The sequence below is a fragment of the Arvicanthis niloticus genome, chromosome 14 (assembly GCF_011762505.2).
Source record: "Arvicanthis niloticus isolate mArvNil1 chromosome 14, mArvNil1.pat.X, whole genome shotgun sequence".
NCBI classification, from domain to species: Eukaryota; Metazoa; Chordata; class Mammalia; order Rodentia; family Muridae; genus Arvicanthis; species Arvicanthis niloticus.
In genome coordinates, this window is record NC_047671.1 from 53,476,274 (window position 1) to 53,501,925 (window position 25,652).

At 44.8% G+C, this 25,652-nt stretch overlaps 1 protein-coding gene across 3 annotated transcripts in view; it reads left to right on the plus strand.

Annotated features, from left to right (window-relative positions):
- Epb41l4a (erythrocyte membrane protein band 4.1 like 4A) overlaps nucleotides 1-25,652 on the plus strand; it is a 209,447-nt gene that overhangs the window by 47,453 nt on the left and 136,342 nt on the right. The gene's annotated exons all lie outside the window — the stretch shown is intronic.

The following is a 25,652-nucleotide window of genomic DNA, read 5'->3' on the forward strand; positions in this document are numbered from 1 at the left end:
ACCAGCTGGGTATCTGAACCTTGTCTTACTATGCTAGTACTTAGCTCAGGTCTCTCCTATCCTCAATATGGAGATGTGTTTTTCTGACTGTGCCTTCCCTTAAAATGGTGTTCTCCCACTCCTCTTTCTTGGTGTGTGTGTGTGCATGCATGGTGTGCGCATACATGTGCATGTGTGTGTGCATATGTGTACACGTGTGTGTGCGCACACGCATGAGTGTGTGCATGCATGCATGGGTGTACATGTATGTGTGCATGTGTGTGTACATGCGTGTGTGTGCATGTGTGAATGCATGTGTGTACATCTATGTGTGTGTGCGCACATGCGCGTGTGTGTATGTGTGTGTGCGTGCATTCTTGTGCATGTTGCTGAATTGGCACCCAAGGCTGTCACATATTCGAGGCAAATGCTGTGCACTGAGCTGTGTCTCCTGCACCCTTTTCACGTTTTGTTTCGAGACAGGGCTCACTAAGTTGCTCAGGCTGGACTTGAGCTCACTCTGTAGCCAGGTTGCCTTTGAACTTGGAATCCTCCTGCATCCGTCTTTTAAGTCGATGGGATTACAAGCTTTGTCCCACCAAGCATGGCTCCTCTTCTGTCTGTGGTCTACTTACTGAAATTGTTGCCTTTGTGACGTCGCCGACCTCACATGCAAGATGTGATCTGTGGTGACAGAGTTGCTGCCACTGCTCTCTCTTGAATCTGTCTTTGCTGTGTCTTTTTGGGTCCCTTGAATTGTGTTTGTTCATTCTTTAGTTCTCCAGAACCCTGAGGTCAAGTCTCATGTTGTCACACTGTGCCATGCTTGTCGGCACTGTCTTTGTCAGGTCCTCTTATTGTCTCAGCATCATACCTCGTGTTCTTGTGAACAGTGCTGGATGGGATGAGACTCTCCCGGGGTTTTGTGGAGGGATAATGGCTTGTTGGTAAACATCCTGAAACACAACTCTGATTTACCCATCTGTTGTTCTGAACAGACAGATGGCATCCTGGACTCCCAAATGGGATTCTTGGGAGTTTTCCTTCTCCACAAAACTTAAAGAGGCTTCCTCAGTGTCATTGTGGTGTCCCCATCACAATATCTTGTAGATTTGCTCTGAATGTCATCCCCCACAGCTTTGTCTCCTGCTGACACCCTGCTTTCCTCACTGACTAATATGACTTCTCACTGGCTCCAGCTTTTGTAGGCAGCTGAGAAACATTCAGAAGAACCATGTCTATAGACACGCTTACGTTCCAACAAGACAGCTTTCTGCTTAGGTTCTATTCGTACTTCTCAATTCTGAAAATGATTACTTTGAAATGTATGAGGGTAGTGTTCTTGGAGGTGCAGTGAGAATTAGAACAGGAAAGCTGTGGCCCTTGAGTTTGCAAGCTGCTGCTCAAGGAAAGGTTCTGTGTGTTTTGTTTTATTCTAGCACAGGTACCACGTGATAACTGCGTGAGGAGGAGGTTTCATGGAAGGTTTCATGAAGGAGATGCCTGGAGGGGAAGTTTTGAGGGATGTACGATGATTTCTCTTGGTGAAGCCGACCGTAGGGATGGGTAGATCAGGTGGATGCAGTGACAGGGACAAAGGAGGTAAAAAGTATGACCTGCCCTGGCTTCTGAGGAGTATGGGAGGCTGATTACGGTAAGGCCACATTGGAAGATGGAAGGAAAGGTGAATTGACGTGCAGTAGAGAGTGTCAGATGCTAAGCTCCGAGGTGCACAGGGTGTAAGCAGTAAGTAGCCTTTGGGAGTTTTTGTTGGAGGGGCTGCAGGGGTTGGTAACTGGCAAGATGCACTGTGCAGTGAATGGAAAGTTGCAGGTGTTGGGCTTTGAGGCGGGACACCCGTGACTGGTGACTTGAGCAGAGAGGCGGTAGTGACGCCTGGATTCCACTCACTGTGCTCTGCTCTGCTCTGCTCTGCTCTGCTCTGCTCTGCTGCCTTTGGCCACTTAGTTTCTTAGTCTTCAGCTTTTGTCCGAATATCTGCTGGTTCGGTCATCCCCCTCTGCTCTTTTCTGTAAACATTGTTATTTTCTAACTTGCCAAAGGTCACAGAGAAAGAAGGGAGACTAGAAGAAGGGAGACTAGAAGTCGGTTACAGAATGGATAAAATCTGCACGATGGTCCAAAAGCATGTTTGATACAAATACAACACCTCGTGTTTGCAGGTGAGTCTAATAGTTCTGGAGCAGAGAGTTATGCCTTCAGGCTAATAAACTGGGCAGTGTCAAACTCTGTAATTAGAATGTGTGAGTACTTACTTGAACTTCTGCATCTTAGTAAACAGATGTGAATTAACTATGCTGCTTGAAGAATCCCCAGGGTGGTCCTCAGTTCTTTAAAATTCAGCTGATGCTGTCAGTGTGTTCCTCATCCTGTGCCCACCACAAAGCAAGGATGCCCTTCCATCCTCAGGACAATTGACAGCACCGTGAAACAGGCAGACATCATTGTGACACTATTACAAGCCCAGTTTCTGATCCTCTTAAAGGTTCATCCTTTAAAAATAGTGGTGGGAGAGAGTGAGCAAGAGGGAAAGAGAAAGAGAGAGAGAGAGAGAGAGAGAGAGAGAGAGAGAGAGAGAGAGAGAGAGAGAGAGAGAGAGATGGGATGGCGTGGAGAGAGAGAGCGTGTGCCTGTGCTTACACCCGCCCTGCCCCTGTGTTTTTCTCCCAGACCGTTTCAGTGTCTAGGTGAGATTGACGTCTTCCGGCTTCAGGTGCTTTTCTGTTAGCATTTCTTTACCAGTGAACACATCAAGCACTGACTGCTGCATCTGTCATCGCGCTGATTGGGCTGCAGTTGGTTTATTGGCTTGTGCCCAGCTATAGTTTGGGTTAGAGACAGTGTGGCTATTTGGATGTAACTATCAAAATAGCCAAAATGGTAGCCAATATGGTAGCACCTCCCCACACTTCTTCCTCCTCTTCGATGCCTGGAAGGTTGTGGAGTGTGGTGAGGAGTTAGTATGTGGTGACGAGTTGGTCTGTGTCTCCTTCAGCCCATCATTAGAGGAGCCTCAGATAATGGTTTTGGGTAAAATCTTTTGACTAGCCAGGGAAATGATGACTTGAAATTCTAATTTTTCTAAAATGTAGTTTGCATTGTTGTAGATTATGAATATCATAACATAAAGTGTTGGCTATCTTGGACATTTTTGGTAGTGTGGGTTATGGCCGTCGCATTTCTGTTTATGAGTTCCCCAGGATAATGTTTTTCATAACAACCAGATCAAATTATCTATTATAAAAGTTTCTTTTAGTTTCTATTTATTAACCTTTAAGAATTTATAAAGTCTTTGTTATTTGGGCCCTTTGGTAGGTTAAGAGTAAATAATTTGCATAATATTAAAGGATTAGTTGTTTAAAAAATGGTACATGGTTGTGTCTGTCGACTAAATGATGTGAAATCAGCAGACACTGGCAACCTTAGAAAGAGAGGGCCACAGTATGACACCTTTAACAGGCTTGGTCATGGCACTGAGTAGTAATTTAAAATTACTAGACAAATATATTAATCTTTCATCATTAATGATATTAATTAATGAACTCTGTAAAGTCTCCTAATTATTAAATTATCAACTACACTGGACATTTGGAAATGTGTGTCGGGGGCTATTACAAGCTTGCATGTGGCTCATACCTGTAATCCCAGAGGTGGGAGCTAAGGCTCTCAGCAAGTACAAGGTCTCTTTGGGCAACATGATAAAACTATATTAAAACAAAACAAGGAGCCAGTGGTGGTATGGCATACACCTCGGGAAGGCAGAGGCAAGTGGGTCTGTGTGGGTGTGAGGCCAGCCCCAGCCTACTTAGTGAGTTCCAGGACAGCCTGACTATGCAAGAGACCCTGTCTCAAAAAAGCAGTTAATCAAACAAACAAAAACAGCTGCCCACCACGAGCACTGGATAGATGGCTCAGTATTGAAGAGCACTTGCTGCTCTTGTAGAAGACTGTGCTGTTTCCATTCCCAGTGACTTCAGCTGCAGGGGATCCCGTGCCCTTTCCATCTCCTGCCAGCTGCTGTAGCACGGGATACAAGTGAATGCACTTAGGCCCACGTAAGCATACACATGAAAATAAATAAGATTATTATAAGCAGATAAAAGGTTGCTGTGTGTGTGTCTGTCTGTCTGTCTGTGCACTCATAACCACAACCAGGAGTCTCCATGTGTGCACAGTAGCCTCAGTATCCCCTGAGGATTAGTCTCAGCCCCTTCCTGCCTTGCAGATACCAACATCTGCAGAGACCTCAGTTCCTTAGATAAAGCAATACAACACATAGTAAATCTATTATGAAGTAAAACTGTGTAGATGGCTGTATTGTTTAAGAACCAATGACAAGAAAAATGTACATATTTAGTACAGACTCATTTTTTTTCTTGAGTATTTTTCTTTTTAAGTCTTCAATTGGCTAAATCCATGGGAAGAGGAGCCCATATATATATATGGATAGGACTCTCTCTTTCTCTTGTGTGTGTGTGTTCATGGGTGTACTGTTAAGTAATGGCCTCTGTGTGTGTGTGTGTTGTGTGTGTGTGTTGTATGTGTGTGTCCATGTTCTTGTGTTTTCATGGGTGTACTGTTAAGTAATGGCCTATGATAATGGAATGTTTTATTTTTTTGGTCAGGTTCTTATATAGATGTACATTTTTTTAAAACTCACCAAACTATTTTTAAGATTTGAATATTTCTCTCTGAAAAATATATTGTAATTGATAGCTGCAATAAGATGAAAATCAACCTACGACCTCAGCATGCAGGGATGACCATTGGTTGGCATTCCTTATAGTCTAATACATTTTAACAATTGAAGTCTTATTTATATAGAATATTGCAGCCTAAAGCTAGGTACAGTAGTACATGCCTATTATCACATATTACAGATATGATAGAGGCAGTGGCAGGAGAATACTGAGACTGTTTGAGAAAAATCAACGGGGACAAAAATGTTATTACAGCCTACTTTTAAAAGTTGATATCTTGGCCCAGGCACATACCTTTAACACCAGCACTTGAGGGGTAGAAGCAGGGAGGTCTCTGAGTTCAAAGCCAGCCTGGTCTCCATAGTGAGTTCCAGGCTAGCCAGGGCTGCATAGTAAGACCCCCCCCCAAAAAAAACCCCAAGAACTACAATATATATAGAGAGAGCATTTTTGAATGTCATGAAGTGGGCTTTGAAGCATAGTATTTAAAAGGCATATATATATAATATTTATATATTATATTTAGTATATATAGTATATAAATTTGGAACTGATTCCCATAGCTGCAGGCCACATTATCATCGCCCAGATGACTTGGTTCTAGGAGCTGGTATCAGTGGGTACCACTGGGTACTGTTGCTCAGTCTGAGTTCTCGACCACTGTGCCTGTACCATCTCCTCTCAGCAACACCGAATAACAAGTTTACATTTGGCTGACTACTAGGAACCTGGACATGTTTGAAATTATGAAGCCAAATTTGAACAAGTGTTTTTCCAGGCCCGTTGGGAGAAGAGAATCAATTAATTCTTCAAAGCACTTGAGAACCCTTAATGTAAAAGACGTGGAGGAAAGCGCTTCCTTGTCTGCAGCCAGCGGCCACGCTCAGCTTCTTATGTGTGCTTTGTTTATATAGCAGTTGCTTTCAAGTGGAATGAGTTCCTGCAGGCTTCGCTCTGAGCGCCACACTTGTATGGAAAGTCACGGATGCAGCCTGGGCATCTTCTCAAAAGCCTGCTTAGAGCGCAGAGTGTCCCGTGCCATTCTAGACTGCTCTTTATTTCTGAGTTGTGAGAGGTTTGTTTGTGCTGCCTGGATGGACTGTTGAGACATGCTCTTTCAGGAGTGTGGCCATGCAAAACTCAGGAGTCTCGCCCTTGGACTTTGCCCAGTTTGTATGCTCATCTGATAAGTGGAGCATGGACGCTCTCCTAGTGGCTGCTGGTGGCTGCTGGTCCTTCACATAACATCTCTTCAAATCCAACCTCCAGGCTTCCTCAGCCCAGATGGCTGCAGCCTCCTGATGCTGTTTTACCTTGTCCGGCGCAGGAAGAGTGGACCTCAACATCTAGAGTCTGTTCTTCTGTATCAGGTTAAAATGTCATTGACAGATGAGCACAGGGTGTGACAACATGGGTGTGACTGAGAAAAATCCTGGAAGGTGTGCCTGCCATTATGGGGGTTAAAGTGCCATGGGCCCAGCCTGCCCTCAGGACTGCCTGTCAGTCAGGCCTGCAGAGGACCCTGCTGAGCACAGGTCTGTGAATACCTAGTGCAGATACTTTAGATATGGTGCAGGGTAAGGTGAGCTTCCTGTGTCCAGGGCTCAGTGGGAAGCAAAAGGAGAGGAGACAGAACAGAGGGTAGGGAGAAGGGGGGATGGGAGCCGCTGAGCTAATTGGACGTCTGCTCTGCATACAGCAACCTGATTGTCTCCTTGTTACTCAGTGTCTCCTCTTACATGAGGACAGTAACTTATTAACCTCGTTTAAAGGCCAAGTTTGAAGTAGTTTTTTGGTTAGATATTTCCTAACAATGTACTTCTTTTACAGAGTTTAGTTAGTACTTACCTCCTGGTTTGTGAATTGTCTTGATGTGTTCTGTAGAATGAAATAGTTTTACATACAGATACTGAAACCAATCATCTTACTTTTATTCACAGAATTTTTGATTAGTGTGCAAAAATTTCTTTTTTTTTAATTGATATAGGGCTTCACATAGAGTGCCCAGTTTTTCAGAGCATATAGTTAAAGGTAAAAATGTAAAATCACTTCCTTTTGGGGTTATTGGATGTTATCCATAAACAAATGTTTTGCTCATTTGTGAGGTTGTGAGTCTGTACTGGGCAAGTCCTATTACTTGATTTTTCAGTTAATAAAATATCCAATGATTTTTTTTAAAGATCACTTGATGGTCTTTGTGAGTGACGTGAAAGTTTAGGCCGACAGAGCCAGATACACATGTGCATGCATGGGTACATGTGTGTGCACTTGTACACACATACACAATGGAATTTGAAATTCATTGCCTGAAGAGTTCATTGGGAGACAAGTTAGCTATATTTGTATCAGTTTCAAATAATGAGGCCAGAATGTTATTGAATACAGTGAATTATAAGTAAGATAGGGAGATTTGATAAAGATTGAGTCAATAAATTGATTGTAAGGCTGTGTATGCTTTGCTATCATCTGGTGGCCAGTGTGAGGCCACAGGCCACGGGAAATGTATGACCCTTTACCTCAGTGTCCACACCACCTGGGAGCCACATGCTTGCTGGTACCCTCTCAGACCACATGGGTCAGAAACTGGAGGCGACTGCAGTGGCTCTGCTTTGTCGAGGCCATCACAGAGGTTATCTTAGATAAGAGCTAGAACTCCCCACAGGGCTTCCTCACTGGGCAAGTCTTTCTTCTAGTGCTCCCTCATTCTTTATGTGAGCACGCTCACGTAGGTACACACTGGTGTGCACATGCAGGTGGAGGCCACCGAACAACCTTGAGTATGGTTTCTTAGGTACTATTAATTATTATTATTATTATTATTATTATTATTATTATTATTATTATTATTATTATTATTTAAACTCTCACTGGCCCTGGAGCTCAGTAAGTAGACCAGGCTGGCCAGCCATGACTCCAGGGATCTATCCATTTCCCTGGTACTCATGCTGGGATCCCAAGATCCATCTGGGATCCCCAGATCCTGCATCCAGCTTTTCACCTAGCTGTGTGGACAGAACTCAGGTCTTCATGTTTACCGTGCAGGAGGCACCTTACTGAGCCAACTTCCCAGCCCATGCCCTCAATTTTATAGTCTTGCTGCTATCCCCACATGTGGAGTTCTTGTGTCCTGGCTTTTCCTGCTGCTGTGGGGACTGAGTCTGTGGAGAGCATACTGGGCCCTCAATGGGAGTTCTGGATTCTATTTCCAGTTCCTTCCCTTAGCCTGCTGTGAGGGAACTCGGGGACTTAGCTAAGCTAGGCCTTAGTTTTCTCATGTATAAGTGCAACGAATGAGTCTCGCCTTGTCATAAACGGATTTTTTAAATTAAGTCCAACATGATTGTATGTGCTTTAGTATTCATGCACTTGAATGTGACAAATTTGACAAATCTATTCTATTGATTATGACTCTAGTTAGTCGTCAGATCGTTCATGTTAGGTGTAGTTACCAAAACTTTGAATTTTAGTACAAAGGTTTGTCTCATGAATGGAGCCAGTGTGTTTCTGGGCAGGGGCTGTGCTGACTGGCCTTATCAAGGAGCCAGACACTTTGCTTTGAATCCACCAGCACTGGGAGGGTCAGCCCTGATGTAGAACTTGTGTTTATGTAAGGAATGGCATCGCAGCCTTTGACCTAGGATCCAGCCACATCCAGCTGTGGTTGCTCTGTCTCCTGTATCATTTCCGTGTTGCTCGTGTCCCCTCCCCATTATCCCAGCCCCTCCCTCCATTTGCTTCCTTTGATCTACAAGGTGTTTCTGAGAGCTGTCCATCTTCTCGGGGTTGGAGACGGTCTGAAGGTTGACTGGCAGACAGCAGAAAATGCAGAGTGGATGTATGGGGCAGAGACAGCCAGGCAGGGGTTGGCACACCTTACTGTGAGAGTTGGGCCTTGAGTATTTTAGGCATTGTGGGCTGTAGGGTCTGGATTGATACCTAAGCCATTCTACCTCTGACAAGATGCAAAACAACAGAGGCCTACCTGCCCTGAGAGCTTAGGCAGCGTGCCAGCCAGCATAGGCTGCCACCTTGTGCTTTCTTTCCTGGGCCACACACAGTCATTGTGTGTCAAATCCCAGCAGATGCAGTGGCCAAAAGAGTAATGCTGGGGGTGGGGAGGAGAGGCGGTGGGGGAAGGGCGTTTTCTTTTGTTCACTGCTGATAGAAGACGTCCCACTGATCTCAGGAAGGTGGAGTAAGGAAACCAGAAGAGCCTTCCCAGGGTGGGGACACAGGTGCAGTGGCCAGCAAGTCCCTCTGACCGAACGAACGCCTTGGGCTTGTTCAGGCACAGCTAGAAAGAGCCAGGGCCAAGATAGCAGCAGGAGCAGGCAGTGGGAGGTAGGAGTCACAAGCAGGCTGGAAGGCAGAAGTTTGCAGAAAAAGGAGCAGCCTGAGGGGCCCGGCAGGGAAGCCATGATTCAGCCTGAGGGCCGCTGGGAGGGGCAGGATGCTGGGCCCGGCAGGGAAGCGGTGATTTTGGTTAGCCGGGGAAAAGATGAGAGGGGATCTTGAGGAGTGTGAGGAGCTGAGGTTAGTGAGGTTTTCTTTGAACAGTTCACCGTGGGTAGACTTGCAGGCAGAACAATGTCTGCCGATGCCTTGGCAAAGGGAGCAGGTGGCGTAGGGAGGACCAGAGAGAAGGGCAAGAAGTTTGAGGGCTGGCCTTGGAGCTGGTTGGTGGAGACAGCCGGTAGGTTCACGTATTTGGGAGAGATTCTGCTGTCCCATTAGGCTACCTGAGTTCTCCTTTGTCTCCGCATACCTGCGTCAATGAATACTTGCTCTCATCTTCCTTCAGGGAAGCCTTCTGCTGTTCTCCTGGAGAAACTTGCCCAGTTAGAAGAATCCACTTCATCTTTGTTTTCGTGGTTGCTGCTTTCCGGCGTTTCTCTTCCAAAATAGGTCAGGTGGGACACTTTGCTCACAGGCCCTTTCATTTAGATATTTTAACACTTGAGGTCAAGGGACTCTTTACCGATCCTGGGATCACAGTCTTTGTACTGTGGCAGGAAAGAGTCACTCAGGAGTTTGCCTTGTGACCTTAGGTCAATGACTGCTTTTCCAAACCTACATTTTCTTATCTGTGGATAGAGATGAGTATTGCCAGCCTCCTGAGGTCTCTAATCATGACCGGCTCTGCTCAGGAAGTACTTCGGATAACACCTGCAGATTTTAAGGACTCCTACATGTTTTGGTTGCAACAGGGCTTAACACCTGGTAAATAATACCTGTTCAATAAACAATGACTGACAAGGGGACTGTGGTGTGGGTAGATTTTTGTGACAGATGAATGCAGACCGGCTCAGATGTGGTAAAGCTGACTGTAATCAGGGGCTGTGAATTTAGTGATGATGAAATTGTGGGATTTTAGAGAATCAATCTATTTCTTTCCCCCCTCCTTCCCCTCTCTTTCTCCCTCTCTCCCTCCCTCTCTTTGTCTCTCTCTCTGTCTCTGTCTCTCTGTCTCTCTGTCTCTGTCTGTCTGTCTGTCTCTCTCTCTCTCTCACACACACACACAGAAAGAGAGAGAGAGAGAGAGAGAGAGAGAGAGAGAGAGAGAGAGAGAGAGAGAGAGATATTTTGGAAGCTGTAAAATTCCAGAGGAAAATGATATGATATCATTTACATGGGCAGAAATGTCCGCATGCATATGTTAGCAGTATTAATAGTCAGATGCCCCTGCATCCTCTAAGATTCTTGCCTGACAGGCTCAACAGACAAACACTGAAGGGAAATAATTAATGTCAACAATGCACCTTGCTTCCAGATGGAGAGCTAGCTGCTGGGTTTGGGTTCTCAATACTCTTTGCTAGATTTATAGACGAGTGGTTTTTATTGTCTTCCTAGCAAGATTCGTGAACAGATTACAAAACAGAAAGTGCTAATGAAATGATCTTTGTGCCTAGGGAGGCCACAGACTGATTTTTGGATAAGACCTTGGGAAATTGGAAAGACACAGATTTGATTTAATGTATTTCTAGAAAAAAAAAGTAAATTTCTGACCTTTGCTTATAAGAAATCTGGTTTCCCCGGGGCCCAGGCACCAGGCTTCAGGACATTGTGTTCTTCTCCTTTCAGTCTCTCACCCTGACTAGCTTTCTAATCTTACGTTGGATCAGCTTGGTGGCAAGCCCAGCCACAGGCCCCCATTTAGCCAGACATGCTGTCCTTCCACTGAGAATAGTTTAATGGCCACTACAGCAGTAAGTGGCCTGTAAAGATTGATTGGCTCATCACTCTGAAGCATTGTGGGTAGGGCAGGTAGCAGGAGCAGGAAGGGTGAACCTATCGGCCTTTACTCTAGAAAAATTCTGAAAGAGATTGCTGCCGGCCTCATCTCTCACAGTCTGCTTACAGAACAGCTTACCTGCCAGGTAACATTCATAGAAACTTGGGAAGACTCCTCCATTTCACGCCCACCTCGGAGCCTTTCGATGTGTAAGCATGTCTACACAGCATGGCCCTGGTTTGGTTTCCCAGGTGATGGACAGCTGTGCCTTACTGTTCTCTCCCTAACTTCTTAGTCCATAGCTGTTATTGGGGGAACTCTCATTTACTGGGCTGATGCAGGGTTCCCACCACCCTGCATCCATGCAGTTTTGACTTTAATGTTAATTCTGCCACAGGTTCAAGAATTAACCCTGTTCACTGTTCACTGCCGTCTGATTGTCTTTTGTGTCTTGCTCATCTCTTCCTCATTCTTGAAGGACTTTCTCTTGTCTTCCTCCGCATCCAAGCTTTCCTCATATGTGAAAATTGTTCCTGTTCCTCTGGGAAGCCTTTGCGAAGCACAGGCAACCACAGAACGCACTCTGATGGATTCAAACAGAGAGGCAGACGGTGTGTGCAGACAGGATGGCAGGTGCAGAAGATCTGTGCACAAACAGGCAGTGGCCGGGTCCTGGGTGTGGGAGAGAAGCTGTGGTGAGTGAGGACGAGGTGGCAGGGAGAGCCTGGAGGTTGGGGAGTAGGAACTTCGATTTTGTCTTTATTATATCGAAGTTCTATTGAAGAATATAAAAGTCAAACTTGCTAAAATACTCTGGTTGTTGTGTGGAGGGAAGAGTAAAAACAGATGTGGGGACAACAGTAAGAGATAGTTGTATCAACAATGTTGTTAAGTGGAATAAGCCAGACTTATTAAGTCTCCCTTAAGTCCCGGGATGTGGACACAGCATGCTTTCCCTCATGTGTACTCTTGATTTTGTGTATACACACATGTATTGTGTGTGTGTGTGTTTGTCGTGGAAATAGAAAGGGGGCGTGAGAAAGGGAGGCGAAATCTTAAGAGAAGATGGAGTGAGGAGAAGAGAGTAATGGAATACCTGTGACTTGAAAGCAGAAGAAGGAACTATTTGGGAGGAGTTGGGGACCAGCAAGAGGAGGCGGGGGTTGGGTTGTCAGTCTAGGAGGGAGATGAGCGAGAACAAAGTCAAATGACATCTGTATGAAGACGCTGTAATAAAACCCATTCCTCTGCGAACCTAACAATAAACTAAAAAAAGTCAGTTGCAGTTGTAGGGGGTAGATGGGGGGATACAGTGGAGATGAGAGGTAGAGGCATTTGTGTCTAGAGACTTGTCAAAAGGATCAAACTGGCTGGCATAACGGGGCCGGATGGAGTGTGTGGAGAATGTGTTTGCAGCCTGGATTGATGGGGTGAAGCCCTGAGCTGGAGGTCCCTTCTCATATCCCCCTTTCCTTGCCGTCTAGATTTGGCAAGAGGGTTTTATTTTTGTTTTGTTTTTTTTAGAAGTGGTAAGTGATATTTTCTGCATTAGTTTCACTTTTCCTGTTAAAATATAGCAGAGGAATTCTTTTCTTATGAGATGTTCAAGGCACCATGTCTCTCAGTGGCTCTGGAGCTGGGTGAGTGTGGACTCTGGTGCAGGCGCCTTGGGTTTGTGCCTTGTGTAAACCCCTGTTCTCCTGTGCTCAGTGTCGAGCCCGAGCCCGTTTAGCTGCTAAGGAGCTGTTCTGTGGCCAGGACTCCTGCGCGTCTGCTCATTATGCAGCCCCTTGTCTCCTGTAGCTGCCATAGTGGTTTTGCTTTTGGGGGAGGTTGGTTTGTTTGTTTGTTTGTTTTTTTTTTGGCACAATAATTTTGTAAGAATGAAAGTGGTTTGGGGGTAAGATTTTACACTAGTCAAGGCCAGTGTTTGGTGAAGCATTTTCCAACATTGTTTTCTCTCCTGAAGTTTTGCCTTGGCCCAGTAGGACATCTAGGAAACGCCCAGACCTGCAGCCTCATTTTCCTAAACTTGCTGCTGTCATACATTGCTACCTGTTGCTGACCTGAAGTGAGTGCTGAACAGGCAGTCTGGGTGTCTCCACAGGGAAAATGGAAGGTAACATGGAGTCCCTCCTGGCTAGTCAAACGCCTCACAGATGGCTGGTGGCCAGAGAGGCACTCACGTAAAGCTCTGTGTGCGAGAGAGAGAGAGAGAGAGAGAGAGAGAGAGAGAGAGAGAGAGAGAGAGAGAGAGACACGTAGTGTCTACGTGGATGACAATATGGCAGAAGGGAGGACAGGAAATTTCAGGAAGCCACATTCTTCCTCCTAGCAGAGCCTTTCTGAGTGCAGGGGCTGCAAACACAGCATCCTGTTGTTCTACTTGTCTGTCAGTGTGTGTCTATGTTTCATATTCATCCGCACCCCATCTCCTGGGGCTTGGTGTCACAACCATTATCCATCCATTGTGAGCTGCCTGCAGCGTCCCATGAAGACCAGCGGTGTGTCTCCTTAATTGGCTGGCAGGGTCAGCGCTCATTGACATGCATGTTTGCGCTGCTTTTCCTTCTCTCTCCCTGACATTCCTCTCCCCACTCCCTGCCCCCATGTAGCTTCTAGAGGGAGGCTCTAGGAGAATGGGAAGATTCAGGGGTCTTGCTGAGAGAGGAAACCTGCTCAGGGTGTAGCTTCTCAGCTGGTGGTTCCTTTCCAGGGTGCGATGTACTCTTAGCCTTTTGAGCCATTTACTGTACAGAGGAAGAAAACAGACCTGTGGTTAGGGAGCTCTTGGGTCCCTGAGTTTATTTCTTCTGTAGGCACTGGGAACTCAATGGAGCCTTGAGAATTATGAGGTATGCTTAAAACTCAATGCTCACCATTTCTGTCTCCTCCATATTCTGCGTGTTGTGTGTGATCTGATGTGGGTCCAGGTTTCTAGAGCGCAGGGACGGACGTCCTCCACGATGGCAACGGATGGCAGGCCCCAATAACATCCGGTTCCAAGAGTTTTATTGACATGGTGGATGGTAGTTGAATCTGGATGTATACCCCTCCCCTCCCAACTCAGGGGGGACTTGACTTAAATAGGGAGGGAGAAGGAAGGAGGGTCACTTAATTAGGCTCTCTGGACTTTAGGTAACTCATTAATATGTAAATCTCTTTAGGGCTGAGGCCTGTAGTCATGCCCTTTACTTGTGCTCTTTGGGAGGGGCTGCATTATCCTTAAGTGACTGAATGGTGCAGATCAAATGGAGGTCTTAGACCATGTGTCAGGATCCTGGGTTCTGGGGGCATGGCCGAACACCTGCTGTTGCCCCATTGGGGTTGGGGTTCAAGGCCTATACCACACCAAAAACCAAGACACCCTACACGGCCCTACAATCTGAGTCTCTCACTATGCAGTCTACATAGTCTGGAACTCAGCATCCTGAGTTCTGGAATTATCCGTATGGCCCAGTACTGCCTGGGTTGACACTGATCCCTTGATGGTGTAGCGCTCAAGACAGGAGAGGAAGAAAGCCTTTTGCTGTTTGCAGAATAGCCACAAAGCACGCAAGTAATATTATAAAAGCAATAATGTGTATCTCAGAAAACACGGTAGATTTCTAAAAGGAAAACTGGCTCCTCACATCTATCCTGTTTTCACATTCAGATTCTGACTAGATTTTAAAACTTATAATTTCTGTTACTCCAAACATGTATCAGTGGGGCAGAAATATAACTTATTGGCAGTGAGATGTAAAACCTACAGAAGATGGAATGGGCAGAGTACAGGGTGGAGAGAAAATGGGGCTGGGAAAGGAAATTGTGTCCTGGCAAGGGAGCGGAAGACAGAGTTCACGGGACTCTGAATGATTCAAGAGCATTAGTGCCAAACACGTCTCTTCCCAGAGTCTTACTCACTCTCATCAGAATAAACTAACATGGTAGACATTTTCACACTCTGAAACTGTGCTGATGGCAGCAAACTCGAAGAGAAGCCAGGTTCTGCGTGGTCCCCAGGCCGACAGTGAGTTCAGACGACGGAAGCTGCTCTACCATCCTAGATGTGCAGCTGGTGTGCACTGAGTACAGTACACACCCAAGACTTTGTTGTAGCAAGAATGGCTCAGAGGAGGAGAAGCCGTAGAGTACGTGTTCTAGTGTGCTTTCTCTTTCTGTGATAAACACCACTGGTCTGGTGACCCAGCGTCAAAACATCTTCATTGGCTTCTGTATCAACCCCGTGGGTCCAGTTTTGGGCGGACCTTTAAATGTTTTTGAGTGATGGCAGGACATCCATTTGAGACTGGATTCCTGGACTGCATCCATCTCCAACCCTGTAAGAGAGGTGGACACGAAGGGTTCAGCCCATCCGGTTGGCTTTATGTTCAGAGGAAACTGCAGCTTGATTGGCATAGCCATCAACTCTACTGTGTTGGTTTAAGGATTTGGGAGATGCTGTTTCTTAGTGTGCTTAAAGGCGACTTCCTTTCCTTAAAATAACCAGTGGCTTAAACAAAATCACAGGATCAGGGGGTCAAACTAATATAAGAGACCGAAAACTCTTTGTGCGTCAGTGGCATCTGATAACATCAAGAACTTGCACAATGCCTGCTGCTTGAACACAAGTCCAGTCACATACTGGACATGTGGCCGTGCCACCCACTCATAGTTTTAAACTGATGAAACGAAAAGTGTGAATTTTCAATAAAAATATCAGCTTCATCAGCCCCTTTATTTCCTTAAAGATGGCCTTAGGGGGGTGGTAGTGGTGCATGCTGTTAAACCCAGCTCTAAGGAGGTAGAGGCAGGCAGATCTCTGAGTTAGAGGTCAGCCTGGTCTACAGAGTAAGTTCTAGGGACAACCAGGGCTATGCAGAGAATCCCAGTCTTGAAAACACAAAACAATAAAATAATAAATATATAAAAATAAAGACGACTTTAGCAAATTAATGGTATGTGCTTTTACTGCCGACTCAATTCTGCAAAGCCTGTTAAACATGAACTAGAACATGACTGTGTGTGTGCCTCTGGCAGTTAATGGTAGAGATGAGACGGGAACTGTCTCTGTGGTGCTTTATGCTTTTAAAGGTATGTTTTAGTTGGTTTTCCAAGACAGCCTGTGGTGTGGTTGGGCAGGGGTTATTAATTCCTCTTGCAGATAAGGACACGGCATTTGAAAGTGATTTTAGCCAACTTGCTGAAGGTCTCATAGACTTGAATAGACCTGTGAGGGTGCCAGGGTCCCTGCCTCTTGTTTAGTGTGGCAGGAAACCGCATGGGCCACTCTCTGCCTTTTATATTCAGCTGAGGAGAGGATGAGAGGGCAGAAAGTGTTTCTCTTCTAGATCGATAGGTTTGCTCACAGCCGTCTACACTCCTTTGCCTGTTACGGGATCAACACTGACTTCGTTTTCAGGACAGTCCCTGGGATGAGAGGTGTGTTTCAGGCCACTGGACAGATCAAATCAGGAAGAGCGAGGGTGTTGCAGTTGTGAGGGGAAGGGGCAGTGAACTGCGTGTGGGAACTGTGTATCTCAGCATCTCCATTGTTCAAAGTGATGGCCGGGTCTTAGGTGCTGTCTGGCGTTAAAGATTAGAGAACACAGTGGCATTTCCAGTTCCCCCAGCAAGTGAACTGCAGAACCAGGACGGAGCAGGCAAGGCCTGTAATACTCTAATTAGTAATCAGGACTGGAACCGTCCTGTTTCTAACCCAGGAAATCTGAGTTTCCAAAACCTGTGACTCACGTTATAACATGATTCATTATGTCTGCTGTAAATTCTTTTAGCACCATTGTGCTTTCTTCCAGTGCATTAACTATTTAACTGAAGACTGTAACTAAAATTTAACTGTTTTATTAGGTCTTTGGCTATTGAGGATTCATGAGTAGCTTCCAAATTTTCAGACATGAAACAGTAAGTGAAGCCGGGCGGTGGTGGCACACGCCTTTAATCCCAGCACTTGGGAGGCAGAGGCAGGTGGATTTCTGAGTTCGAGGCCAGCCTGGTCTACAGAGTGAGTTCCAGGACAGCCAGGGCTACACAGAGAAACCCTGTCTCGAAAAAACAAAAAAAGAAAAGAAAAGAAAAAAAAAGAAAAAAAGAAAAAGAAAGAAACAGTAAGTGAATTATAAAATTGTAGTGATACAGACTTTCTTTCCTCATGACTTCTCAGCTTCTCACCTGAGCTTCTCATCGGGTGTTTACAGGTTCAGGCTGAATGGCTGTTTTTTGTATGTCAATCATTTTATTACCTTACATGAGTCCTATAAAGTGGTGTGCTTCACTCAGACATATGCAAACATATATAAAATACACTCTGATCCTAGTCAAATACCCGTTGTACTCAATTACTCCCATCCACCATCCCTGGATGCCCTTTCTTCTCCAATAGAGCATTTTCTGTTTAAAGGTTATTGTAGACCGACTTGGGTGTGGCCAAGATGGCACCGGCCTCAGCCTCTGGTATCAGCTACCAGTGCATTGCGCATGCGCAACTCAGTTTGGAGCCAAACCTCTCCCGAATGGGGTATGCTAATGAGGTACCACAAGGGTACCACGATCCTGACCAATCACCCCCTCCCGGGCGGGGTATGCTAATATGGTATGCTATGAGGCACTGCAATCTGACCAATCGTGCACCTCCACACGCTTCTCCCCCCCGCCCCCCAGGGCTGAGGGTATATAAGCAGCTCACCCTGGGCATTTGAGGTCTCTTCCTGAAAACTAAAATAGCGCTTCTACAATAAAGGCTGTTGAGAAGGATCTGGTTGTTCGCTGGTTGAGTGGGCGCGACAGGTTATTTATTTTATTTGTTTAAGAATTATGAGATTTCCCCCCTGATTTAAAAAAAAAATTTTTTTAAAGATTTATTTATTTCATTTATATGAGTACATTGTAGCTGTCTTCAGACACACCAGAAGAGGGCATTGGATCCCATTACAGATGGTTGTGAGCCACCATGTGGTTGCTGGGAATTGAACTCAGGACCTCTGGGAGAGCAGCCAGTGCTCTTAACCTCTGAGTCATCTCTCCAGCCCTTCTTTTATTTTTTGAGATTATAATTACATCATTTCTCCCTTCTCTTCCTTCCCTCCAAACTATCCCCTATATCCCTTCTTGCTCTCTTTCAACTTCATTGTCTCTCTCTCTCTCTCTCTTTTTTTTTTTTTTTTTTTTTTTTTTTTGGTTTTTCAAGACAGGGTTTCTCTGTGTAGTCCTGGCTATCCTGGAACTCACTCTGTAGACCAGGCTGGCCTCGAACTCAGAAATCCGCCTGCCTCTGCCTCCCAAGTGCTGGGATTAAAGGCGTGCGCCACCACCGCCCGGCATTGCCTCTCTTTTTATTAGTTGTGGTTACATAGATGCGTAAGTATAAGTATATAGATTTATATTCCTAAATATATGAATATATGATGTTAATCATATGTGTGTTTTCAGGGCTGACCATTTGGTATGCTCTTCCCTGAGGAAGACTATTTTTCCCCTCTCTCAGAGTTCTTTAGTTGCTTGGAGTGGCTTGTGTAGTTCCCCTGTAGTTCCTCATATGTCCCCCCATCCCCCCATCAATGACAGCATGTCTCTTGTCCTTGAGCTCATGTTGAGCTAGTCTAGTCATGTTGGTGATACTTTATGGGTTCAGCTTCTGACATTACTAGGAGACACAAACTCACAGCAAACTCCCTGATCCTCTGACTCTGAACAACCTTTTCACATCCCCCGAGTCTATGTACAGTAGTTGTTTTGTACATGTGTGCATTGGGCCTGGGCTCCACAGCTCTGCATTTTGGTTCACTGCGGTTTTCTTTAATGGCCTCTGTCTGTTACAAAGAGGAGTTTCCTTGATGAGGGGGGAGCACTGCACTTATCTGTGGCTGTAAGGACAAATATTTAGAAGTAGTTAGGGGTTGTGCTGGTTTAGTAAAGTAGAGTTGTGGTTCTCCTCCAAGACTCATGACTTCACCAGCTCTGGATAGTTGGCTAGGTTTTCAGTACCAGGCAGGCCTGGTTTCCCTCTTGTTCAGTGGGACCTGAGTGGCATTTTAAAGCAAGTGGCTTGATACTGAGTAGCAGGGAGAAATGGCTTCTGGACTCCACTCAGGTGATTGACTCTGGGGTATATTTAAGTCAGATCCATTTCACTGTAGGACAACAACCACAGTCACTTTAGTTTGCTAAGACATAGTTTATGATATAACCAGTGGAGAGCGGCTATCTGGTATACCACCCTTTATTGTTCAGAAACACAACCCTTTTTCATAATACTATGTTTTTGAACAGAATCTGCCAAGGTCATTTCACCTTTGTCTTCCCCCAGACTGTAGAGCATCTTTTTAAATGACTGCAATTTGTCTAAATTTTCTGAACAAAAAAAGAGATGCAACAGAAGTGAAGTAAATTCATGATTGTGATATTACGTGATGTAGACATTTAGAAACCTGGGAGGTGTGAAGGGTGGTTGCCTGGGCATCGGGGTCCTGTGCATCCTCCTGTCTTTCCCTTATTCCCCTCTTTATTATTCAGGGTAATATACTGACTATCTACTATATACCAGATATTTGTATTTATAGCTAGAATTCATGGTTTGCAGTCTTATCACAAGAGAAACAAATGTCTTGCTGTATAAGTGTTGGTAAGTTTGAAATTGTTATATTCTTAGAAATAGTGCTAAGATATCTTATAGAACCAGCAGATTTAAACATGAGGTGTTTCTTGTTTTTAAAAGCGTTGACTACACAGCATTTTCAGTTTTGCTTTCTTTAACAATGCCTTCTGTAATTATCCTGATGAGAAACACAGTTCTCCTGAGTCTTAACATTCATGGGAAAGAGCAAGGTTAGGAGACCAGGGCTTGTTTCTACACAGCACCACTTTTGGTTCCATCATTCCAGGCCACTCAGCCAACTTTTCTTAGCCATAGTTTCCTTATAGTTTGGCTGAGTGGGAATGGATGCAAAGGAGAGCCCTTGAGTTCAGGAGAGCCCAGTGGTTGTTTGTGGCATGAGCTGTCACATTTACAGCCCTTCTACAAGCTCTAAAGTAAATGGGAAAGCCATGCTGGACTAAGGTCTTATCTACAGAGGATGACGGACTAAGAAAGTTGCACATTCTAACTTCATTCTAGTGGTGTTCTTTCCTTTCTGTGCCTTTTCAGAAATTTGAGATGTAAACGAGTGCTTTGTTTTGTTTTCCAGTGTGGTCCACGAGCCTCAACAGGGTCTATTGCTTTTTCGTGAAGCTGGGAGACTCTGTTTGAAGGGGCTTCAGTGAAGAGTTGTGTGTTGTGATTGCATGTACCTCTTGGAAGTCCTTTGATAGGCCTGTGATGAGTTTTTGCCCTGGGTATAAGGCCATGTGTGTTGTGGGATAGTTAGAGACTGATCAAATAATCAGGGGATGATAGTGTAGGCAGAGGGACAAACTGTAATTTCTAAACTATTCATTCTATGGCTTCCTTCTGGCCACAGCAGAGAAGAACCCTTTCTATAGTCCCGGCATCCCATTCCACGTATGTGGCCTGGAACTTCTGTAGGAGTACAGTATCTACTGTGATGCTGTTTTAACACTTTCCTTTTGTATTTTTGTTTTCTTACGAATCTGGAGACCAAACCCAGGTCTCTGGGCTTGCTTGACCACTTTGTCAGTGAATGTTCTTCTATTTTATTTTCAAAGTCCTTTTTACTGGGTGAAAACCAGTCTTCATTTGGTTGTGGTGCATTAGAGCCAGGGCACAGAGGTAAGTTGAAGCAGAAGTAAGGTGTTATAAACATTATTTAAATCGCTGGACAGGGCCAGCAAGATGGTGTGTGTTGTGTGGAGGTGCTTTTAGCACAAGCCTGGTGTTTTAGTTTCTTTTTGTTGTGATAAAATACCCTGATCAGAGTGATTATGGATCCAGAGGGAGAGTCCACAGTGATGGAGGCCGTGTGGCAGCATGAGGCTGGAGCAGGAAGCTGATTGGCCACATTTTATCACAAGGAAACTGAGAGCGGAGCAGAAGGGGGACAAGGCTATAAACTCTCTAACCCTGTGAGACCTGTTTCCTCCAGGAAGGCTCTGCCTACTAAGGTTCTATACTCTCCCCTAACAGCAGCATATGCTGGGGACCAGGGGACCAGGAGTTCAGATACATGAGCCTGTGGGGAATGTTCCTCATTTAAGCCACCATATCTGGTAACCCTAGTTGGTCCTTGGAACCCATATGTCTTAGTTAGGCTTTTACTGCTGTGAAGAGACACCATGATCAAGGCAACTCTTATAAGGACAACATTTAATTGGGGCTGGCTTACAGGTTCAGAGGTTCAGTCCATTATCATCAAGGTGGGAACATGGCAGCATCCAGGCAGGCATGGTGCAGGAGGAGCTGAGAGTTTTACATCTTCATCTGAAGGCTGCTTGCAGAATACTGGCTTGCAGGCAACTAGGATGAGGGTCTTAAAGCCCACACCCACAGTGACATACCTACTTCAACAAGACCACACCTACTCCAACAGGGCCACACCTTCTAATAGTGTCACTCCCTGTGCCGAGCATATAGAAACCATCACACCACATAAAGATAGGAGAGAACCAATTACACAGAGTTGGTTCAAATATCCACATTCTCTGACCGCCACGTGCCCAGTGTGGCACATGCTTCCCCTACACACACACACACTGATAATAAATTAAAAAGTAACTGAATAGTGGCCATGGTGAGCTCTCTGTAATTTAGGACAAAGCATTTGGCCAACGACAAAGATAATAGCTCAGCACTATTTATAACAAAGCAGTAAAACAGTTGGAGTTTTTCTGTCCTCAGAGAGCATGCCTCTGTTTCTTTTGACTTCTCTGCAGAAATGAGCTTGAGATTATGAAATGCCACAAGGAATGTGTCTTTGTATAAATTACTCAGGCATTGCGTTACTGCAGGCAAGGTGGGAAGAAATGCAGGCTGGGAGCAAGGCTTTTCCAATCTATTTCTGAACGCCCAGTGCCCTTTGACATTCCCTCTGTGAGCTGGGACTGGCAGACTCTTGTCAATTACAATCCTTCTAGTCAAATTGTCTTTTCTGTGACCCCAGACCTTTTGGACTGTCTGTCCCCTTCACATCTTAATATAAGACTAGCTTTGTAGTATCAAGTCTCCTTTGTATCTGTCCTGCTTCTAAGCAAGACCACAGAGACCCTGGAGGCTCTGCTACCGAGGTCCCTAAGGCCTTTCATGTAGCTGGAGGTTGGTTTCCTGTAGTGATGTAAGTGGGTGTCATTTCTGATGTCTTCACTGAGTGAGTGTAGTCCCAGGGTGCCTCAGATTGCGGAAAGAGCCAGAATGGAGTACTCCCTCCACAATCTTCCCACTACATTGTGAGCCACTGAATGAAACTCTGTGGTGTGTGTGTGTGTGTGTGTGTGTGTATTCTGTTGGGAAGAATATTCTGAAAATGAACCTCCGGACCTTATGCCTTGTGCATGCTAGATAGTTGGCCTGTCTTTAACGCACCAGTGAAGATAAAGACTAGGAAAGTAACAAACATTGTCTGTGCACAGGGACCCTGGGCACAACCCTGTCTTCCAGACTCTGCCTCTGGGGCCCTTCCTTCTTTGTGAGATCACCTGCCTGCCCAGCCATGTAGGATGCCCCAGGAGGGAAACAGACTCCTCAGAATGAGTCCGTCCCTCCCCCCTGCTGCTGCAGTTTTAACGCATTGACCTTTGTAGAAAAGATGGGTATTGAAATGATGTGAGTGAAATGTTTTCTTCAGTCACCCTGGGGTGGTGAGCGTTTAAGGAGGAGTTGTACTGTGCTATCATCGAGAATTTCAGTGGAATCTTGTATTATGCTGTGGGATAGAATATAGATGATTCATTTTGGGGGTTCACAGCCATCTCTTCTTAGTTTTCTCATGATCCCTTAAGGAGGGACAAAAGAACTGGGGGTTGGGCCGAGGCTGGAAGAAGGCACTTGTCAGAGCAAGTTGCAGGGTGTCCAGAATGGAGGAGTGGTGCTTTTGAGGAGCCAATTAAGAAATGATGAAAGATTTTACTTAACTTTATTTTGAAATAATTTCAGTCTTATAGAAAAGCTGAAAGAATAATGCCAAGGACCCTTCCCAATGGGTGTAATTGTTAGTTAGCGTTTCAGTGCTCCACACGCCCTTCCAGTGGGCATAATGCTTTATCCTGATTTTCTCTTCTGCTAAAACATTTGTGGGTTGAAAACATGAAAACATTGCCTCTGAGCATTTTATGGCATGTTGTCCACAAACATATGACACAGTCATGGTACAGCTGTCATTATCAGGAGACTAGATACAACAACATCCAGTCCACTGAGCCCGGTTGTGTCAGCCTTGCCTTTTGAGCCAGAATAAGACCACCTAGGATGCTCTGTTACATATCCATGTTTCTGAGGCCTCTTCCCTCCAGTGACTTGGTCCCTTTATACTCTCTGGAAGGGGGCTAGGTGTGTTACACCGTGGTGTGCTTAGGGATGGGTGTGTCTGGTGCTTCTTGCTTGTTATATTTTAATGCTTTCTTCTCTAACATGGTTTTTACTTGTTGAGTGTTAATGGGAAGTCAAAGAGTTGATAGTGTTTTGTGTGAGGTTTGGCTTTTCTTTGTGGAATATCTGTCAAGCAGAGAGCACACAGGGCTGCGAGTAGTCTAGTGGTCTGCAGTATATAGTTGTATAACAAACCCCTGATGTGGTGTGGGAACTGTGGGTGAACAGTAGTCATTACCTTCCATGATTTGGTAAGGGGGAAGGCCTAACGCCGACTGCCGACTTTGATGGTATTCAGTCTGGGAGCCTCAGATATCTCCATCCACATGTTCAGAGCCTGTGAAGGAGCCCCACTTCTGTATTTTCTGAGCCCAGTAGCAAGGTAGGACTTCTTTTAATGGCAGCTTAGGGCTCTGCAACAGCAGGGAGGGACCTACAGCTAGAACAGAGGTGGTATCATTTGTGGAGAACGCACGTGTGATTGTTGCCACAGGCTAGCCCAGGGAGAAAGAGAGGACAGAGTCCACCTCATGATGGCAGGAATTGATAAGCTCGCAGCAATCATTATTACATCACAGCTCGTAACAGTTATGATTAGAACATGAGTGGATTTGTAGAAACTCTTTCATAAATCCTCTTTATAAAACTAGAAATGTGATTCTCAGGCCTTCGCTTGGGCTCTTTTCCTTCTGTTGGTTCATTTTGTCCGATTTAGATGTGATAGTTTTGGTTTTATCTTGTTATATTTTACTTTATTACTATCTCTTAGGAACCTGTTTTGTTTTTTTCTAATGAGAGAAAGAAAGGGAATAGATCCAGATGAGAGGGGAGGTGGGAAGGAACCGGAAGTAGGGGGAGTGGATTCATCATAATCAGGATATATTATTTGAGGGCAAAATCTATTTTAAATAAAAGGAAAAAAGATAAAAAATAAAATAATAGGATATTAGTTGTGTTAGTATAAATTTATCATTGCCAGTATTAACAATAGTGCATTCAAAGATTATGAAATGTCTTTTTGAAAATTCAAACTAGAGTTAGTTTAAATAACCATATGTAATTTTGCTGGCTTTGTTTTGGGGGTTGTTTTGTTTTGTGACAAGATCTCAGACTGTAGCCCAGAGTGGTTCAGAATTTACTGGGCAGCCCAATGTAGCCTCAAACTTATGGCAGTCCACTGGTGTCAGGCTTCTAGGTGCTGGGGTTACAGGGGTGAGCCACCATGCCTGGCTTCAAATAACTGTTTTAAGCGAGTGTATCTATCAAATATAGACTGCTTTGTGAGGCTGGTGGGAAATAGTCATCTGGATGTTTTAAAAAGTTAAAGCAAGCTTATCAGTGAGTTTTCCAAGATTTCATGGTAAATAGAATCTATTTAAAAAATAAAATAAAATAGATACTGAGTATGTTGTATCCCACACCTGTCATCTCAAGACTCACAGGGTCTAGGTCACAGGGAGACCCCGTCTCATAAACCCAGAAAAAGTTAAAAGGCTTCCTTACCACAGTGTCTTTTTTTTTTGGGGGGGGGGTGTCTCCATCCTGTAAAGAATACAGTGGACCACACAGTTTCTGAAACATTTGTATCTCTTAGTATTCAGACACTTTAGTAATTTAAAAGCCAATTTATAAAACCTTGCTGGATACCATAAGGTCAGATTTATAGAAGAGTTAGCAGAAGTCACTGAGGGCTGGCTACTCCTTTAATGCCGCTCTTCTGGAGTCAAACTGACATGAACAGACACAGTTTAGTAACTAAACTGTAGACTTCCTCTGGATTTCAGCACAGCCCCTTCCAGCATTACTTATTTATTTATTTATTTATTTATTTATTTATTTATTTATTTGAGACAGGGTTTCTCTGTTTAGCTCTGGCTATTCTAGAACTCACTCTATAGACCGGGCTATCCTTGAATTTCAGCACAGCCCCTTCCAGCATTATTTATTTATTTATTTATTTATTTATTTATTTATTTATTTGAGACAGGGTTTCTCTGTTTAGCTCTGGCTATTCTAGAACTCACTCTATAGACCGGGCTATCCTTGAACTCACAGAGATCGACTGCTTTTCCCTCCCAAGTGCTGGGATTAAAGGTGTGTGCCACCACCACCAGATCTAATATCCTTTCTTATTCTGAAATTTAATCTTGGACACTAAACAAATTCAGGAAGATTATTTTTTGAGACTCTGGATTTCATAAGTCTGACATATTTTGAGGATGGCCAATGTGGATGAAAATCCGCCTGT